Here is a 21,434-nt window from a genome sequence, read left to right on the forward strand (position 1 = left end):
TATTTCACTTAATTTAAAATGTATTATTATCCTATGTACCTCTAAGAAAGAAGTGCTCCCAGTTAAATATAAGACAATATTGATTGTTAAGATGCATCCTGATTTCACACTGTTGACATGCTAATAATACACCTTTTAGAATTGAGAAAATTCAGTATTTGTCTAAATAAATACACATTTTTACAGTTACAATCATAGAATACAAGCTTCTTTTTATGTTTTCCCTCCCACTAAACTATAAAATAAAAGCATTTTCTATATTTCTACATTTACTTTGCAATTACAATTTTAATAACAACATAATTTATCAAGTTGATGTACTATAATTTACTAAACCATTATGCTGTTGTGCATTTAGGGTATTTCTAGGTTTTTGATGATAAATATACTGTGCATGTAAATATTTTTATACTGTTGAATAATTTACTTATTTCACTTTCTGGATTGTCTGGATCAAAGATTCATGAAAATGTGTATAGTTCTTGCTATTTTTCCGTTGCTTTCCAAAAATGTACCAGTTTCCATTTGCCACCAGGAGTAAATGAGTATCCCAGTTCCACAGGAACCTCTCCAAATGTGAAGAGCTATTTAAAAATCCCAGCTTTTTTTTTTTAGTCTAAATGTTTCACAAATGTTGCTTTAATTTATATTTATTTGAAATAGCAAGGGTAAACATTTTTCCTCATGCTTATTTATTTAATTTTTTCTTATTGAATTTTGTTTACTAACCATGTATAGTTTTGGTTTCTATTCCTTACTTCCATTTGGCACTGGAACAATTTTAAAAATAATTGTGCTATTGGTGTGATAGAAAAAAAATATAGTCTTTGTTTTAAATATAATAAAAATTGTGGTGGTGGCAGAGTACGGTGACATGGAAAAAGAGATATGGTGACCTTGGTTTAGCAGAAAGACTGGGGAGTCTCCTGAACCTGCATTTCCAACATGTATAGGAACTCAGCGTTCTTACCTTTTTTTTTTTTTTTTTTGGCTTTGAAAGACATAGGGTGATGCCTGTAGAATGAAGACTCTGGTATTAGGCTTACTGACTTTTAATTCTAATTTTGACCCTTAGTAGCTATATGACATTGGGAAAATTACTTAGTCTTACTTAGATGCTAATTTTTTTAAAAAAATATTTATTTATTCCAGAGAGAGGGAGCACAAGTGGGGGCCCAGAAGCACAGAAAGACAAGCCTACTCCCTTCTCAGCAGGGAGCCCAATGGCAGACTTGATCCCCGGACCCTGAGATCATGATTCCAGCCCAAAGCAGGCTTAACCAACTCAGCCATCCAGGTACCCCAAGTTTCATCTAAATTCAGCGGGGTATTAATCCTCACCTAGCAGAGTATGAGGAACATTAAATAATTTAATGTATGTGTGAAAAGCGCCTAATGTGGGGCCTGTCTTGCAACAGTGCACTTAACTCTCCTTTGGCTACTATGGATGCTAGGGCAGGTCATCTACAGCATGAGGGCACGATATTTAGGGAGATATCATTTATATAATAGTCATTGTAGATTTATATATATTTATTATAATATAACAGACGTTGTGTTTTTAATATACTACTGTCCTGTTCTAACCAAACCAATATATTATGACAATATTTCATCAGATACAAATAAATTTCCTTGAAAAAAAGGTACTTTTTCTAATTTGCAGAGCAAAACAATGTTACTGGTTAGATGAAAGTTTTGTGAATGACTAGTTTATGATTACCTATCTGTTTTTCTTATTACAAAATAATTCACATTTGTAATAGGCAGAATAATGCTTCCTCAACCCCTCAAAGACGTCCATGTACCCAGAAGTTGGGAATATATTACTTTACATGGTGAAAAAGAATTAAAGTTGCTAATTAACTGGCCTTGAAATAGGGAGATTATTTTGGATTAGCTCACTGGGCCCAATGCAATCACAAGTGTCTTTAAAAGTAGGGTAGGGAAGCAGAGCAAAAGATCAGATGATGCTGTCTGAGAAGAACCTGACCCTTTGTTATTGGCTTTGAGGATAGAAGAAGCTGATAGAAGCTAAGAAATATGGGCATTTATAGAAGCTGTACGAGGCAAGAAAGTGGATTCTTTCTCTGCCCCAGAGTCTCCAGAAAGGAACACAACCCTATTGATCCCCTTGATTTTGGCTAGTAAGTCCCATATTGTACCTATAAACTATAGAACTGTAAGATAATAAATTTGTGTTGCTTTAAAGCACTCATTTGTGGTATTTTGCTACAGCAGCAATAGAAAATGAATACAACATTATTAGCAGGAAATTTAGAAACTATAGACAAGAAAAAAAAGAAGAAAATAGAAGTCACTCATACTATTTCCTAGCTCTGTCTTCTGATAGGATCTAGAAACATGGCACCCCTGTCTCCAGATTTTGCTATGGAAAGGAAACAATAGTAGCTTAGCAGTGGAGATAACCTGGTGGACCCCACTTTAGCCAAGTAGTTAAGATCACTAGGGTAAGTCATTTTGTTGTCACATACCCCTGATTTGATGTAATGAGGAAGCCACTTCATCTTTGTGGTATTTTTCTGAAAACCCTATATCCTCAGTCTAAACATGAGAACAAAACAGGAAAACCCCAGATTGATGCACAGTTTACAAAACACCTGGCCAGTATTCCTCAAAACTGCCAAGGTTATGATAAACAAAGAAATTCTAAGATTGTCATAGACCACTGAGACTAAGGAGACATGATAGTTAAAGGTAAAGCAAAATGCTGGAACAGAAAAAGAGCATCAGTGGAAAAACTGGTGAAATCTAAATATGGCCTGGAATTTAATTAGTAGTAAGGTGGATATCAATATACCAGTTTTAACGAATGTACCATAGTTATAGAAGACATTTCCATGGGGAGGAAATGGGAGCTCTCTCTACTGTCTTTCCAACTTCTCTGTAAATCTAAAATTATCCACAAGTAAGAAAAATACCTTTCACATAGTCTCAACACTCAAAAACTGCTCTTAATATTTTACAAAATTAAGGTTAAACTCTAATTTTACTACTTTCAATCCCCTATGTGTTTTAAGTACATCATTTAATCCTCAAAGCAATACTCTGAGGTAGGAAATATTCTCAACCCCATTTCATACACTTATAGAGAGAGGTTAAGTAACTTGCCCAAGGACACACTGTTGAGTGGCAGAGCTAAGTTTCAACCCAGGCAGCCTGGTTCTAATCAAAATGTTATCATCGTACTATGAGTCGTCTTCTCAAGGAACAGTTACCTAAATTGGAAGATAGCAGAGAAATCACAGAGCTTATTCTGTAGAGATTACTGTAGATCAAAAACAAGACCAGCAACAGCAACAGCAACAGCAACAGCAACAGCAAAACCCTTACAATTGTCTTTTATTATTAAGTCATTCTGCTTGGAAGATACAACCTCAGAACAACCAGCAGGGAAATTTGAGAAAGAGTAATCTAGAGAATTCTCTGCCATTCCTATTCTAGTTAATACTAAACCTCTGTTTAGTATAGGATTGACATTATTTTCAATATCTGCTGTAAATATTTTTCTGCAACATGATTCTTGATGACATCACAACGCATCACATCAGTGTAATGGACCTAAAACTTGCAAGTTCAGCAAAGGGGGTGTGGCAACATCTTTGAAAAGCTTTATAAACTGTAAAATGCTTTATGACTCTTAAGTATCCTATTACAACGTATTTTAAAAATTAGAATTCTTTTCCTACAAAGATCCATAGGTTTTCATCTAGTTAGCTAATGCTAAAATAAAACAAAACTTAGATGTAATTTTCTCTTATCTGTGTTTCTGTCTAGCACATTTCTTTGTGAGTAGAATTAAATTACAACCAAAAATAGAAATGCATTTGTTAGCACCTGGTACCATTGTTCTAAAAGAAAGATATTTTCTCCATGATGGCAAACCTTCCTCACACTGAGTAATATACAATTGAATTTGCATGTTAAAAAATGTGTGCCCTGCTTTTTTATAATTAAAGATAAGATTAACCTGTGTATTCAGTTTTCCTCCAACAACAACTTGAAAGATTTTCATGTTAATTTCACTGAAAACAGGATGAAAATAATGGGTAATTATTTTATGCTGACATTCTCTTCCATTAGATTGAATGTGCATTTTGGAACTGAGCTGTCAGTTTTGATTTCAGCTTAGTTTTCATGTAGAGTTGGTGCATTGAGATTATTTTCCCATTATTATTTAATATGTACCTTTTTATGGAAGTGGAAGTAATTTTGGGCCATCCTGTCAATCATCTCCTCATAGTTTGGACACACATATGTGAAATATAGGAGAAAAGTCTTGAGCCATCTCTTTCAGACAGTCTAACTTATTTACAAATATGAAAATCCTGATTTTGTGCCCTTTGTTAGAACTGACCATGGTTTAAAGTTAAATAATTTAATGAAAATCTATATAGCGCTGATGTCATGGACAAAAGTCATTTTATTTGTTTATACAAATGAATCCATTCATTCATTTTTAATGCCATGCTCCTATGTATATTGCATTGAGGAGATGGTATTTACCTAGGTAGCTCAGAATATAATGTTAGCTGATCTCATCTTTTCTTAGCTTTCTTAAGAATTTGAGGTGTTGGATCCCATGAAGAAGTTCTGATTAATATAGTTATTAATTCATAAAGAGAACTTTATTTTCATTTTATACACTGATGGTTTAATAACAATTTTAAGTGTATTATTCGGTCTTCCAACATTTATTATGTGCCTACTATAGATAACCACCCTGTTAGTGGAAAACAGTGTCCTAAGATGTGTATGACAAAGTCTCTGTGCTCTAAGTACCAACAATTCAATGGCTTATAAAAGAATGTTTGGATTTTATTTGATAAATTTTGGGGAACTAATGAATGTTTTTGATCAAGGGCATCAACATGGTGTGTTAGAGAATTTCAGTGGCCATGGTATATGGCTTATATACTTTAGGAAGTCATAGACTGGGACACTGGTATGAGATTATTAGGGCAGTACGGGGGAGGGGCAGATGAGAGTGGTGGCATTTAGATGGATGGACAGAAAACGAACAAGTGCATAGGAGAAGAGTCTAAGCATTCTCACAGATGACTGGCTAACTGAAGGTTTGCATTTGACCAAATGGATGAATTATTTTAGAAATATAGCCAGGTCTACAGGAGGCTCTGGTCAGAGTGAAGACAGTAGTCTTCATTTGAACAACTAGAATATAGGGTTTGGTCAGATTCTCAGTAGGCAAGTAAGCATACAGGCTGAGATGTGGAGAAAGGATAGGGAGATACAGTTTCTGGATCCATTTCTTATAAAAAGAATTTGGAATTTGGTAGCTGTTAGAGTAGATAGGATTCACGAGGGCAGTTGCTTTCAAACTATTGACTGTGATCTCTAATATACTTTATTTTACACCATGACTCATTACATGTATGTGTATGAATATGAATGTTTATATATGATATATACTCATATAAATTTATATATAATCTTCATATAAACTTATGTCCCCTCCCCTAAATGTTGCCCTCATTACATTAAATGCACTCTGACAATTTTCCATTCTATTTTTAAAATCTTATTTAAAAAAAGTTCTGGTCATGACTCATTTGATAGATTTCAGTCTATGAATCAGTCACAATCTGTGGTTAACAATATTCGTGCTGTGGATCCAGCTCCTGTGTGTTTTTCCTTATCCTCATGCCCCTACACTCTGCAGGGAGGCTCAGCTAAGATTTTGATCAGGCTGGCCCTGCTCCCCTGCCCCTGAATTCCCCACCTGCCTGAAACCTAACTGAGAAGAAGCAACAGCATTCAATTAAAGATAAGTCTTCTGATTCTTAAGGACCCGGGATGTGTAGAGTGTGGTTCTATTTAATACATGGTAAAAAAGAAAGGTGAGGAGAAAAGAGAAAAGGTACAAGATAAATGGATAAGAAAGAGATGAAGGAAAATTTACTTTGAAGTTAAATCTCCAACTTTCTTCATATATGTATGGGGTCAGGTTATTGGCAATCAAATATTTTCAAGGTCACCAGAGGAGCCAGAGCTCTTAAATATGCTTTTGTTTACTTGTTTAAAGATTTTTACTTATTTATTTGAGAGAGAGCATGAGTAAAGGGGAAGGGGCAGAGGGAGAGGGAGAAGCAGACTCCCCACTGAACAGGAAGCCAGACTCAGATCATAACCTGAGCCCAGGGCAGATGCTTAACTGCCTGAGCCACCTAGGTACCCCTTAAATCTGTTTTTATTCTGAGAGGAGGAAGGTTGGAGGGTAGGGTGTGCATTTGTGGTTGTGTATACATGTTTGTGTGTGCATTTCTATGTTTTTGTGTGTATGCACTTATGTGTTTATGTATATGTATGTGCCTACTCTGTGTCATTTTTATTCCTATTTTCTTTAATTTCACCACTCTGACCTCAGTATACACAGGCTCTCTGACACATCTGCCTTAGCCTACATCATCTGCCACTATTCCTCCATGTGGAAATCAACTATTCCCCTCCCAGACACTCTCCCTAATTCATTAAAGATAAAAGTACTTGGTGTATTTTCTGTCTTTCTCCCACTAATCCTGTCATCATGTTTGGTAACATCATACAATATTCATGTAGACAATGCATTCCCATAACCTATCCTCTCCCTAAGATCTTCCTTCAAGAATCTTCTCTCCTGGGTGGATCAGTTAATACCGTAGCCATATTTACTCTCTCTTATCAGATCTCCACACTCCTTAACTCATTCTCAGCTTTAGCTTGATCTTAGATCATAGTTCTTAGATCACCTTGCATCTTATTTCAGTTGTAGAAATGGAAGCTAGAGAGAAATAGAAGTAGAGAGCTTCCCTATATTTCCTTACTTCATTTTCCAACCCACTCACATATTTGCTTCTGTGTGCTGTCTTCTTTCTGTCACAGTGGAGGGACTGTTAGTTGCCATGATCACTCCATCTGGTATGTTGGATTCACATTCTCTCATCTACTCAAGAATATTGCTCTGTAGTTATATCTTTCCTCAACATAAAACTTTCCCTCGGCTACCTTTTTTACATTAGCATACAGACATGTTGACGTATCTTCCATCTTTTAGGAAAAGGTCCCCTTCCTTGATAGAGTGCTCAGTACTTGCTGTCTTCACTTCTTAATCTTGTATTCTCTCTTTAATTCGTTTCATCAAGTTTCCTTCCCTACTCTTGCACTGGAACTATTGTTGGAAATACAGTCTACCCTTGAACAACAGGGTTTGAACTGCACAGGGCCACTTATATGCAGATTGTTTTGGATAAATACAGCACTGCAAATGCATTTTCTCCTCCTTATGATTATCTTAATATTTTATTTTCTGTACCTTACTTTATTGTAAGAATATAGTATGTAATACAACATACAAAATATTGGTAATCAACGTTTATATTATTGGTAAGGCTTCCGGTTAAGGGTAGGCTATTAATAGCTAAATTTGGGGAGAGTCAAAAGCTACATGTGGATTTCTGACTGTGGAGTGTTGGTGTGCCTAACCCCCACATTGTTCAAGGGTCAACTGTATGCCAGTGACCTCCATCTAGTAAAGTCCATTGGTCAGTTTCTTTCTGCTTATACCCAGAACATCTCATTACATCTATCTCAATGATAGGGCAGTCTTAGAGCTAAGTCCATGTGTGAGCATTTGGGAAAAATCTTGATTGATTAAAACAAATTTTTTTTGGTATTGTGTTCAAATAAAGAAAGATGAATCACAGCAAATAAGTATGGATTCTTCCTTTGTTATTGAGTTCTGCCCCTGAGTAGCCGGAGACTGCGTTAAGTTCTGCTGGTAGAAGTAGGAGTAAGAAGACAGGAGTCAAGGAGATGTTGTTTCTAATTGCAGCACTATTAGGAACTGGCAATAGGGTTGTGAGTGGATCACCTAATGTCATAAGCCTTGGTGCTCAATTTTCTTTTCAGAATTGGGGATGGTACCAGAGGCTGGATGGTATCTCTTGCTTCTCTCTGCTCCCATATCACACCGTTCTGTCTAAGAAGACCTTTCAAGATGAGCCTTAGTTAACCATAGTCTTCAGGTTTTCTTTAGCTTTGTCATGTATAATGCAAATAGGGACAAATTTAATCCTTTTGAACCATTTAGCGTCTAAGGGAGAGTGATCTGTGTTATGCTGAGCAATCCCATTGTGCTGGTACCAAGAACTGTTAGATAAATGCAGGGGTGAGTCCCAGCCAGTGCCCGAGGGCCAGTAGTGTGTTTCTCTTTCCAACTAATTGTTCAGTCATGTCATGCTGTTTTGGTAGACTGAAATTGACAAAGGAGGTAGTGTTTACACCAAGGAAATGTGATACATGGGGGCTTTCCTTCCCCAACTTCACTCCTTGCCTAAGAGTCACTTGTTAAATATTTTTCAGCACACCACCAGATAAACATGGATGAGTGTCACCATCATCTGATAAATAAGTCCAAGGATGTCTTTGATTCATAGTGGTACATGGGGTACATGGTACCTCTATGGTACATAGAAAACCCACATGTATAACTACCACCACCATCCTTTTAACAACCTTGGTGGAGAAGTTACTTAATGAGTCACAAAATTAAGAACTTTACATGATTTAATTAATACAACAGCTCAGGGAATGCTTATTATTAGTATTCTTTTTATAGACAAGGAAGCAAAAACGAAGAGAGGATAAATAACCTACCAAAGATCAGACAACAGGTAACTGACAGAACCTGAAGTGGTGCCTATGTTTCTCTGATTCCAACCGTGAGCCTACACTGCCTCTTTGACATATAATAGACACACAGAGACATTCTTCTCCATACATACATTTATGGGTTTAAAAATACTTCTTTTCTCTTCACTGTGGTAATTGTTTATCTCTTCCTTCACAAGTGCAAAAATGTCATGAACACGAATATCACACCAGAGACTTGTTTGTTCTCTGAAACATTTAAAACATTCCCTAGGGACTATTTCAGAAATGAGACTGAGGATCTCAGCTGAGTCAAAATCATCAGAAAGGCACAGTGATATGGAATATGCACACACTTTTGTTCTTAGAAAGCTTTATCTCTTCTTGCTAGCAAAATATCTCTTCTTGCTTAGCCTAAGACAGGGCACTTTGCCCTCAAAATAAATTGCTTCTTAAAAAAGTGGTTGTATAATCTTTGAATTAAAATTCCAAATCCACAGAGAAAAACGTTACCAGCACTGTATTAGCTTTAAAAGAAAGTGTCCATTAGCTCACAGAACAGGCAAAGGAAGCTAATCTCAGGACAGCAAGATGGATGTGGGAGTAAGGGCAATGCCTTTGATCCACTACCCATAGAGCATTCTCAACAGAATTATGTAAATGACCTTTAAAAAGTATTTTGGAGCAAGCAGACCTGGACGCATTTATAGATTTCCAAATCTAGGTATCTAATCAGATGAGAAGGAAAATTAAGCCTTTCTCCATTTATTTCTACTAGAAGCTCCCTTTTCTAATTTTTCCTTGCATACGAATCTTTAAAGATGACAGTTGCAATGCCACTAGAAATGCCTCTAGGAGGTAAAGAAGGGGAACATAGAATGGCTGCCTAGGACTTGTCAGCTTTAGCATATTGATCATCTTTCCCTCCCGGGAGATTTGGTTGAAGTGGGTGGCAAGGGGCTTGGAAATTAGGTCAGGGGTTTCCACCAGCCGGTTGCACTTGAACCAACTATAACATATGTGTCTAAGGGTTTGTAAGAAATTAAATATGCTAATGAATCCAGTTATTGTTCTGTGGGAAATATTCCTCATCTGTCCTGCATCCCTATATACCACGGAAGCATATTTTCAGGATGACCTTGAGTGGTTTACAGACTGCTGCTCCTGGTCCAGGCAGCAAACTTTTGGGAAACACTGGTCCACGGTTTTCAACTCTAGCTTCATTTTAGAATCACTGGGGGTTAAAAAGAAAAGAGTAGCAAAGCCTGGAACCCGCCTCAGACCACAGGCTCTAGGGAGGAGCTGGAACATCAGTGTCTTTGATATGCCTTCCCACATGATTCTTGTACAGGCATAATTGAAAACCATGGATCTAGATTTACCTCTTCATTTTATAGGTGAAGAAATTCAGTGTTAGAGAGGTGAATAGTGCAAGGTCACACTTAATTTAGTTCAATTCAGCAAATGTTTATTCAACGTCAGTTAGACTCAGGCTATGAACTCAGGGGTACAGAGATGAGGGCGTTGCTTTGGAAAGGAGTTGGTCTGTGCTTTCCCAATGTGGCATTTCCTGAATTCCTTGCAGGCATCACAGGACTCTGGGGAATATTTTCATTATTTCAAAATTCCCATGGGAGACTCCATGTTCACTGGTGATTAATCTGTACAGACAAACCACATGACCTAATGTATTTCTATTAGATAGAGTTTTATTAACTAGGTGCATGGTAACTGTGGTGTTCTTGCGCTGACCAGGAGCTCTGACTCTGGGAGCCGGTATCTAGTGGTTATAAACATTGATTTCTAGAATCAGACAGTTGGTCAAGTCCTGGGTCCTCTACTGACTAGTGATTTGACTATGGCCAAATACTTTTATTTCTCTGTGCCTCAGTTTCCTCAAAAGGGTGATGATAACCTCTTAGGCATAGGGTTATTTTGAAATTATCTGTGAAGTGCTTACAATGTCAGGAAAATAACACCCTATGAATGTCTGCTATTGTTACCAATGTGTATTTTTCCTTCATTCTTTCTTCTACGAGCTTTTACTAAGCTCTGGGCTGGTTCTAATGCTAGGGAGTGAACCAGATTACCAATCACTATACATCTCTAACCTTCAACTCTGGTCATTATCAAGGTGAACTAGAAAAATATGAGCCATGACTTGCATTTTTTTCTTTGTTGAAAGCAGTTGATTAACTGGAGCAGCGGGGACTTTGCTATGCCTTGGTGGAACTGTGCAGTGGCCGAGTGGGTGGGGAGGGTGACTGGGAGGGAGAAGCAGTGGCCAAAGATGCAGCAACACTGAAAGTAAATGGCCTTTCCTCACTTCAAGGAAATCCTTGGTAATAGACAATTCTAACAGCATTCAATTAGCATAAATGAAAATTGGTACAATAAATTGTTACTTTTATGGCTTCCTTGCACTACTGGGTGAATTTTTAAAAAACATGTTTTATTATTTAGGTTTTGCAACTAGAAGGGAAACCCGGTAAAAAGGTTAATATGAATTGGGCCATTTGTGACAGAATTTTGTTTGATGAACCTCTTTCAAATTGACATTAAAAACACACAATAAGCAGTATATTCTAATGTCAAATATTCCTCATCAATAGTTAGTGATTAGTCATAATTCATACCTTTAGAATAAGAAAATATAGTTTCTGGTGAGAAAAATCTTTTGTGTGTCCCGTGTGTGTGTGTGCATGTGTGTGTGTATGTGTGTGTGTGTGTGTGTGTGTGAGTTTAGTAGAAACTGAATTCTCTCTCATGGAACCCATGGAGCACTTTTTCACAGTCTTTTCTTTGCCTGGATGTCTTTGGTAATTGTGAAGCTATAGGCTTTATTCTCAGGAAAATGTTCCTAAGTATATATGCACAATTTTGCATGCATTTATATATTTTTTCAGGCTAAACAAAGTCTGAGGTTTTACCTACCAAAGTTTATGGTTCCGAAACTTGGATCTCCAAAAAAAAGGGGAGAGGTAAATATTTACTAGATGGGAACCTACATATATAATATCAGGACTCTCCAGCTTTAGGGATCCCTGGGTGGCTCAGCGGTTTAGTGCCTGCCTTTGGCCCAGGGCATGATCCTGAAGTCCTGGGATCGAGTTCCTCATTGGGCTCCCTGCATGGAGCCTACTTCACCCTCTGCCTGTGTCTCTGCCTCTCTTTCACTGTGTCTCTCATGAATAAATAAATAAAATCTAAAAAAAAAAGCACTCTCCAGCTTTTCTGAAGCTTCGAGGCAGGTGATATGCAGGTACTGCTTCTTTTAGCTACCACAACAGCCAGTAGATGATGGTTTGAAGCCTCCCTCTCCTCCCTCCCACAATAATTTATTGAAATTTTGTTAAATCTGAAGATACAGTCAGAACTTGATCATTTGTAGAAAACTGTGGGGAAGAAGTCCTTAGAAATCTAACTTCTTTTAGTTTTGGGTAAGTTGTGATCTGATTAAAGCTACTGAAGCCAAATTTAGAAATGCCACAGGCAGCACTGGCTACATGATTTGTGGGTACCAGTGTAAAATGAAAATACTGGGCCTCTTGTTCAAAGGTATCAGAATTTCAATATGGTGACAGCAGAGCATTAAATCATGTGGGGACCTTTTTAAGCATGAGGTTTGTGCAACTACACTGGACAGTCACCCATGAAACTGGGCCTGACTGCAAGAGACACAGAGACATTGATGGGCTACAGTAACTAATACAAAACTGAAAGTTGCTTAAAGGGAAAGGGAGGATTGATCTTGTTTTTGGTGGGAGAGTAGAGTCAGGAAACAAAGAAGGATGGATGGGAGAGAACTTTATAATATTGTCTCTTTTCTTTCCCCTACATTTTTCTCTGTGGGCCTGAAAGTAGAAGTTCAAGTGGCAATCACAGCAGTTTTCCAAGGCTTCTTACATGGCCCCGCTGAATAGGAGCTTATCAGATTGGAGAAGCAGTGATTTTCTAGGGAAAAGCCAATGCGATGGGCACAGTGGACAAGCTAGACTCTATATATGCTCTCCATTCCTTCCCTCTCCTCCTGCATGAGGCAGTTATAATGAGGAGTGGTTGCCTCACTGTTGCTGAGAGCAGTGCCCAGGGCAGAGGTTCCGCAAGATCAGGAGCAGGCTGTGAACTTGGGTAAGGGAATGGAATGGGTGAGTCTAGACAGTAGCACTGGCAGTCTTCTGCCCCCAGGTACTCTCCATCATCCCCGCTCCTGTAGAGACCCCCTAGCTAGGGCCAAAGCCACTGCTCCAAGGAAATAAAACATGTGCTCCCCTCTCTCTAAAAAGATCCACTATTTGAGGAACATAAGCCACAAATAAGAAAGAGTACTGAAATTAAAAGACTTTCTAGAGGAAGCAGAGCTAATGAAATGGAATATGAATTTATAATGGCCTTAGTAAATATCCTCACAGAGAGCTAAGGTAAGCTTTTGAAATTATAGAGTAGGAAAAAGTACTAATTTAAAATTTGGGGTATGAAAACCTAATAATTGTGATTAAGAAAAGAAGAAAAGGAAGTAACTGGAGAATCAGTGGAATCACAGAATGGCTATGATTGAAGTACAAACTAGTAAGCCAAAAGGTTGTGTCACAAAACTTTCCTGGAAGACATCAGGAAGGGAAAAATGTCAGGAAGAGATAGAACCCATGAAAAATGTTGAATCATGAAACAGAGAAATAAAAGTGTCAAAATATATAAAATAGAATTCCCAGACAGTGAGAAAGAATCAAAACAGAGGAGAAAATATGAACAAGAATTTCCCAGGATTAAAGAAAGATATAAAAGCTCAGGATAAAAAGGCTAATGGAGTGCTGAGCAGGACAGATAAGAAAACTACAATCAATATCCAGACAGATTATGGTTAAACTTACGAGCATAAAGACAAAGAGAAAATTTAAAAGCTTGCAGAGAGAAAGAAAAGACCTAAACAAGTGCCAGATTTATGGTGAGCCTCTGAACAGCAACACTGGATTATGTCCTCGAAGTTTAGAAGGAAAAGAACTTTGAATTTAGAATTTTATATCCAGAAAAACTACCATTTTAGTAAAGAAATTCTCAGAATAACAAAGTTTTAAAAAGTTTGCCACTCAAAAATCCTCTTTTGAAGAGCTTCTGTGAGAAGTGCTCTACCAAAATGTATGATCAATATCGAGGGATAAATGAGTATGGAAAATAAAGCATTTAAAGAAGCTGATCAAGTTTATTAATGTCTAAAGAAAAAATGGCTCTATAAAAAGCTTTATAATTTTAACAATGAAGAATGAATACTCTAGTTGATACTGCCAAGGCAAGGGCAAAGAGGATTTAAGGAAAAGTGTGTTCCAGATTTTGCCTTGTTTGGGAGACATGATTATTGATAAATTTAAATATTGAGAGGGAAAACTAAGCATAACAATGGGTTTTAACAAATTAGGATAAAATGCAAGAATAAAAAAGCAAAATGCACAAAGCTCAAATGGCAGAAAAAATTTATCTAAACAAGGATTTGCTCAATGTCATGGAGGTTAAAACACAGACTTATAGATAAAAATCCTATGTTCAAGCACTGATTGTGCCACTCATCATTGTGGGACAACAGGCAAATAACCTCTGTAAATCTTGGTTTTGTGTCTTTAAAACTAGAATAACAATGCCTATCAGAAAAGACTTAAGTGGAGGCTGAAATAAGATACTATCAGTATTGGACTAAGTGCAAAGCCAGAAAATAATAACTGCTTGATAAATGACAGCTAGTCCAACCCACATTCATAGTTTTAGTGCTGACTTAGTCTTTTTCTGTCTTTGGGACCAAGAGTGCTGAGATTATTGCATAGCACACACTAGCATACTAGGATTCTCATCAATTGTCCTTTTGTAAAATACTCTTGTGTATACAGTAGTCCTCCTTACCTGCTGTCTCACTTCTTGAAGTTTCACTTACCTGTGGCCAACCACAGTCTGGAAGCAGATGATCCTCTTGACTTACCTTCAGAAAGTCAAGACTAGTCTAATCCTATGTCACAGTGACTATGCCATTGACTTCAATCTCACCACATAGGCATTTTATCATTTCACATTATCACAAGATTAAGGATGAGTATAGTAAATTAAGATTTTTGGAGAGAGAAAGAGATCACATCCACATAATTTTTACTACAGAGCATTGTAATAATTATTCTATTTTAGGATTAGTTATTGTTATTAATCTCTTATTGTGCCTGATTTAGAAGTTAAACTTTACCATAGGTAAATATGTTTGTAGAAGAAAAAAACGAGTATATACAGGGTTTGGTACTATCCGTGGTTTTAGGCATCCACTGCAGGTCTTGGAACATATTCCCTGTGAAAGCGGGGATGATTATATTTACATGCTGCTCTCCATGAATTAAAAATCTTCCTGTTGACTCACCATCAGTAAACACATACTTTAAGGACTCTTCACAGGCAAAGTTAATCCATACTTCACCTCAACAAGACATAAGGTACAACCTAGTAGTTAATATGGGTGTTGGATCCAGCCTGATCTGGTTTTATGTTCCAGTTCACTGACATTGCAAAGTCATTTAACTTTAATACACCTTTGTTTCTTCATACTGTGACCTGTGCTATGACACTACTGACAGAACCCATCTTATAGTGTTATTTTGAGTATTAAATGAGAGTAGGCATGCAGAATGCCAGAAGCAGAATAAATGTTCAGGGATTGTTAGTGTTGATGACAATTAGGATGATAATAATCATGGTTATAGGATGTAGTCAATGCTGTGAGAATATTTTCCCTCTATCCTTTCTTCCCTCCTGCAAATTTAAGAATAAAATATTGAAATTAAGCCTAACTATCTTAATCAGTTAATGTAAATAAACCAAATGCTTATAAGCACAATATAGTCTATTTGTTTCTTTCCTTCCTTTAATTGTTATAGTTCACACAAATAATTTCAACTTCACAATTGCTAATACCTGCTGAGAGATAAGAGCAGATTTCTCTCTCTCTTTCTCTCCCTGTCTCTCTCTCTCTCTCTCTCTCTATCTCTCCCTCTCTCTTTTTTCTGATCTCAGATGGGGTGAGATACCTTATCCAAGGACATAATACACAGTAAGAATGAAGGTCATGTTCCTTATGAGACCTGGAAAACACCTTTTTCCCCTTGATTCCTTTGACAAAGGGTGTCCCCATGCCAGTTTTCATGCAAGATTTATTAAATTGTCACAGAGGGTCATGCATATTCTAGTAGAAGATACTAATGATGATTCTAAAGATGCATTCTTTTGTAACCTTCAGGCAGTAACAGACTAAAACCAATGCTTGATGTGAAACTACTAAGAAGATAGAGATAGAGTAATGTGTCACTAAAAGTGAAGTTGCAGATTCATTTTGTCGTGCTCTTTAACACTTGATTGTGTGGAAGTGGCTCTGGATAGTGAAAGGGGACTCAATGCATTTGGCTGGAAGCAATCTTATGACAATACTGAAAATAAAAAGGAACCAGACTATGAAGAATAATGTGGGGACAGAAACACCCAGGCAATCACCAGAGTGTAAAATAACTGGTCACATCAGCACAGAGTATTTAGACAGAAAGACATGCTACATAACAAGCAGGAAGGCAGTGTATTAACCAGAAGGCAAGACTGGAAGGCAAAGCTCATGGTGATATGTTCTTTTTTTTTTTTTTTTTTTAATTAAAAAAATTTTTTTTTTTAAATTTATGATAGTCACAGAGAGAGAGAGGCAGAGACAGGCAGAGGGAGAAGGAGGCTCCATGCACCGGGAGCCTGACATGGGATTTGATCCCGGGTCTCCAGGATTGCGCCCTGGGTCAAAGGCAGGCACCAAACCGCTGCGCCACCCAGGGATCCCAGTGATATGTTCTCATGAAAGAAGAGGGTTATCACTAAAACAGCCAATGCATGATGGGGTACTTATGATCTATCAGACTCTCTGAAAGTCATTTTATAATTATTAACTCATATTATTCCACAGACCTTTATGAATAATGTTCAAATATTATCATCATTTTATAGATGAGGAAACTAAGATACAGAAGTTTAGGGGATTTTCCAAAGCTACATCTTTCAGAAAGGAAAGCACTAGAATTTGAGTCCAGGAGATCTGGTTCTGTAGCTGGGATACAGTAAGTTGTTATTCAGAGGCAAAGAGCAGGGGGTTTGTGGGATAGGGGAGCCTGAGATTCTATACTGTCTCCAGCTGATGCTATGCAAACAGGCCTATTTTGTGAGTTCCTCAGAGAAATGAATGTCCTGGGGGAAGATTTTATGATATCTGAGACCCAGGAGCACACGCAGTTCTGTTTTGAATTCCCAATAGTGTTATCATATGTCCCAGTTTGTCCAAGACAGCCCTGGTTTATGCCTGCTGTCAAGGTGTAATCAATAATAGTGCTCTAAAAAGTATCCCAATTTGGAAGATAAAGTATATAGTCATCCTATGAAGACAGGCAAATGGTTAATCTCTGGTCAAGACTAAATCCACTTGACAGCTGAGGTGCTGTACTGAAGATTTCATATATATATACATATATATATATATATATAAAGATTTCATATATATATATATGATGGATGGGGTTGAGAAGAATTTGTTCTATAATGGGAATACTAAGGAAGTAACTCCTTTCACACACAGGGGAAAAAAACAACAGAAAATACAAATAGAAAATAGCAAAAGACTCAAACAAGTCAGCATAGTTAGATTTAGTAAAAACTACTCCAAAGAAGGTGTTTCATCCAGCTTACTCTGCCAAAGGCTTAGCTAATATACAAGGCTGACTTCCTCAGAGAAAATTTGAAGTGAATTTAAATCATATCTGGGTTGTTTTAATATCTATCTAGGTGTTAGAACCTACCTTAAGTATCAGGAATTAGGGGACATAAGGTGGAGTTAATTTATTGGAGTTTGTTCACAGCTTGCTATAGTGACACTGAATCCAGTTTGCCAATGTCAATATGTTGGCTCTTAGAAGGAGTTCACATGTGGGGTTGGTCCTCAATAAATTAGTGTAAAGCAACTATTAAATTAATGAACCGATTATTAAATTACCTCTTGTGGAGGAGTTAGTCTTTCCTTATTTATATTTATCTTCTGTATCTTTCCTGAAATAAGTGTTGGGCCTTGCCTTTTCATACTTGAATAACTACAAATTCACATATGAAGATATTGAGTCCTCTTCAACATCAGTGAGGTGTTACAATGGGTAACGCTCATCTTTTCTTAGCCAGTCCCCTGGGTGCCAAGCCAGAGAAAGCAATAAGCAGCCAACTTTCTTATATAACTTGCGGCAGTGATGATGGGAATGTTTCTTTGCAAGTCTGCTAAAATCTGCTTACTCTGTGTTTGCAAGATGTGGAGCTTACTAAATGTGAGAACTCCAGTCAGAAAGTTCAGAAGTTTCAGGTAAATCCATTCTTTTTGCCAAGTAAATGGACAACGAGTTCAAGGTCAGAACAGGAAGCTGGGGGTCTTTGGGATATCTTTGAGAAGACATGGGGAGAGGGAACCTTTGTGTTGTCTACACATAAAACTTGACATAAATAGATTTTCCATAAGTAAGTCTCACTATACACTGAAGTATGGAAAACAGTATACTCAATGAGATATAAAATGTTGAGGTTTGATCATAAAAATTGAGTTCCTATTGTTAATATAGCAGAATAGGGCTTTTTATGGGATATGTTGCAGCAGAAAAGCACTGACTCTTGATAAGTGATAGACCTGCTAAAATTCATTCCTTTATGATTACCAGGTAGGCAATTCTTCAGAAAACTATAGAAACCTGGTCAAGTACCTCTATTTATTTTTCACTAAGTTTGATTATGCTTTATTTCCCAACCAGCTTTCTATTGGTAAGTTGGTGCTGAGATAAAAGGATTTTGTGCTGTTAATGTACACTGTGGTCTAGTTTCAAGAATACTTGGAATAATTGCTCCTAGATGGGCTCAAAATTGTGAACCAGAAACCTCTATGGGAACTTTTACTTGATCTGGGCTGTTTTCAAGCCTATTGCTTTTGCTACCATTTCCAGGAGACTTTATCATCCATCCCCCTTTCTTTTTTGCAGGTAATCTTTGTGACAAAGATTTTTATAGGAAACCAGGTGCAGTACAGTAAAGTTGAGCTATACTATTCTTGAAAACCAAATGCCTCCCTATAGTGCCATGCCATTTATCATTCTCTTCTTCTCCATCTTCAAAGGCATTTAGGTTCTCATCTGCACATGGGACTGTGGGGCCTAGACAAATTTAATGGAAAAAAATCTTGCCCTCTGGGGACTTCTATCTATTTTGATCAGGAGAATCTGATGGTTTTAACAAATAACCCCCAAATCTCAGTGGGCTAACATAATAGAAGTTCATTTGTCATTTACTTCAGAATCTAACAAGGCCTGGCAGAGGTTGTGGTCCATGCAACTATTTAGGGACCCAGGCTCTATCTATCTAAGTGCGCCTCCCCTAACCCACAAGACCTCAGAGGCCTCCACTGCAACCTCTAATTCCAGCCAGCCGTCAAGAGGAAAGGCAGCATGCAGGGCACACACAGAAGGTTTTTAGAGGCCAAGTCTGAAATTTATGGTCTTATATAGCTACAATGGACTAGAAGCTGGTCTCCCTGTAGATCAGAGAGGAAAAAACCAAAAATAAAACAGAGTTTTGTGATCACATAGCTGTCTCCCCATATTCCATACCACCAGAGACATAGCTTTACCTTAAACAACACAGTTACTCTATAGCATTGCTTTGTTTTTTGAATAGAGATTATTCCATTTGTAATATTGATGCTGAGATAAAAGGATATTCATGATCTTAATACATACCATGGTCCCCTTGCAAGACTACTCAACATAGTTGTTCCTATATCATTACTGGTAGCAATATGGCATATCTGGAATTTTATGAAGTAACAAGATTATTTACAGATCGGGCGATAGAAGTCAAACATTTACTCCTTGCAGAAGATGATTAAGAAACCTACGGTAATGTATTTGGATACTGCCTTTATTTGGAGGATTTCCTCTAACTGCCTGAAAGGTCCATCCAGATGGCTTAAAGTTATGTGGTTATGAATTTTTTGATACAACTTTGTTTAGGAAGTGGAGGATTATTCCCCTTGTTCTGATTGTAGGCTGGGTTTAGTGAATTGTTTCTAAAGAACAGAGTACTTAAAGGAAAAAAAAATTTAAAAAGTAACTTTTTAGTGAAGAAATCTGGCAGATGCCACTTTAACCAAGTGGCCAGAGTGTTAACATTATTACTGATGTCATATTAATATCATGTACCCCTGATATGATGTAGTATTCTTTTCCCAAAGCCATTACTCCAGTCTAATCATGATAAAACATCAGACAACTAAGGGATATTTCTATAAAATACTCCTCCAGTATGACCAGTACTCCTCAAAAGTGTCCAAACCGAGAAAATGTCACAGATTAGAGGAAATCAAAGAGATGTGGCAACTAAATGTAATGTGGGATCCTGGATTGGATCCTAGAATAGAAAAATGACATTAGTGAATAAACTGGAGATATCTGGATAAAATTCGTAGTTTAGTTAATACTATTGTACCATTGTTAATTTCTTAGTTTTGAGATAAATGTGCTGTGGATGTATAAAATGTTAATACGAGCATATGGAAAACTGTATTATTTTTGAAATCTTTCTGTAATTCTAAGATTATTTCAATATTAATAGATAAAAACAAAACTAAAAATGAAATAAAACAATTAGATGATTAGCCTGAGGTGTTTCTCTCCAATGACAGAGACAGAATTTCAAGGGTAGAAAAGACATGTTATTTTATGTATTTTTAAAAGATATACATATGTATGTATGTATGTATTTATTGAAAGACAGCATGAGTGGGAAGGGCAAGGGATAGGGAGAGAGAATCTCAGGCAGACTCCATGCTGAGTGTGGAGCCTGACCTGAAACTCTATCCCAGGATGATCATGACCTGAGCCAAAACAGGAGTTGGATGCTTACCTGGCTGTGCCACCAAGGCACCCCAGAAAAGACATCTTAGATCATCCCAATTTATCAATTTATTTGGAAGAGGAAAATAAGGCTTAGAGATGCAAATCAAATTGCCAAATATTTCAGAGGATATCAACAGTACCTGCCTCAACATGGAGGGTTTATTACTCTTGACCCAATACTCTTGTCCTAGATTATTCCTGGGATGCTTGTTTGTGGGGAAAGGGGAGAATCTATGTCTTGATGTAGCAATCACATAACAATACATTTATAGAGTAATAATTTTAATTTTTCTGGTTAATTCCTAATCCATAGGAACTATGGTTCAGTCCCTGCGTGCGCGCGCACACACACACACACACACACACACACACACTCCTTTCCCTACAACGTGCTACCTACAGTCCTATTAGGTAAGTTTTATTATTCCTGGTTTGTAGAAGAGCAGAATGAGAGTCGAATAAATTAAGTGACCTGCCAAGGTTTCACGGCCAAATAATTACCAAACTCTAGATTGAAACCTCTGTCTAGGACCCAAGTTCAAGTTCTTTCCATTATACTTCGATGCTTCCTTTCTTGAGAAGAGGAGTGGAGAAGCCACTGGAAAAGATGAGAGAAAAATATCTAGAAGCAGTCAGCTGGGTGAGTGGCAAGGATTTATCATAAAGTATTTCTCAGGGTAGCAGAACTATAATTTATGCCCCTAAATTTCTGAAAAGTTCTTAAGTGGTAAGTGATGAGACTGAAGCAAAATGGGCCAGTTTTCTGTAGCTTTAGGGGCTCTCCTTCAGAAAAAGGAA

General features: G+C 37.2%; 1 long non-coding RNA gene across 1 annotated transcript in view; it reads left to right on the top strand.

Moving 5' to 3' along the window:
• The window catches only part of LOC144324673 (uncharacterized), a 42,887-nt gene that overhangs the window by 11,801 nt on the left and 9,652 nt on the right, over positions 1-21,434 (top strand). Inside the window, exon 3 of the long non-coding RNA XR_013390098.1 lies at positions 1,153-1,297. This is a non-coding gene — a long non-coding RNA (uncharacterized LOC144324673). The remainder of the gene's footprint in view (positions 1-1,152; positions 1,298-21,434) is intronic.

This window comes from Canis aureus, chromosome 12 (genome assembly GCF_053574225.1).
Source record: "Canis aureus isolate CA01 chromosome 12, VMU_Caureus_v.1.0, whole genome shotgun sequence".
Classification (NCBI taxonomy): Eukaryota; Metazoa; Chordata; class Mammalia; order Carnivora; family Canidae; genus Canis; species Canis aureus.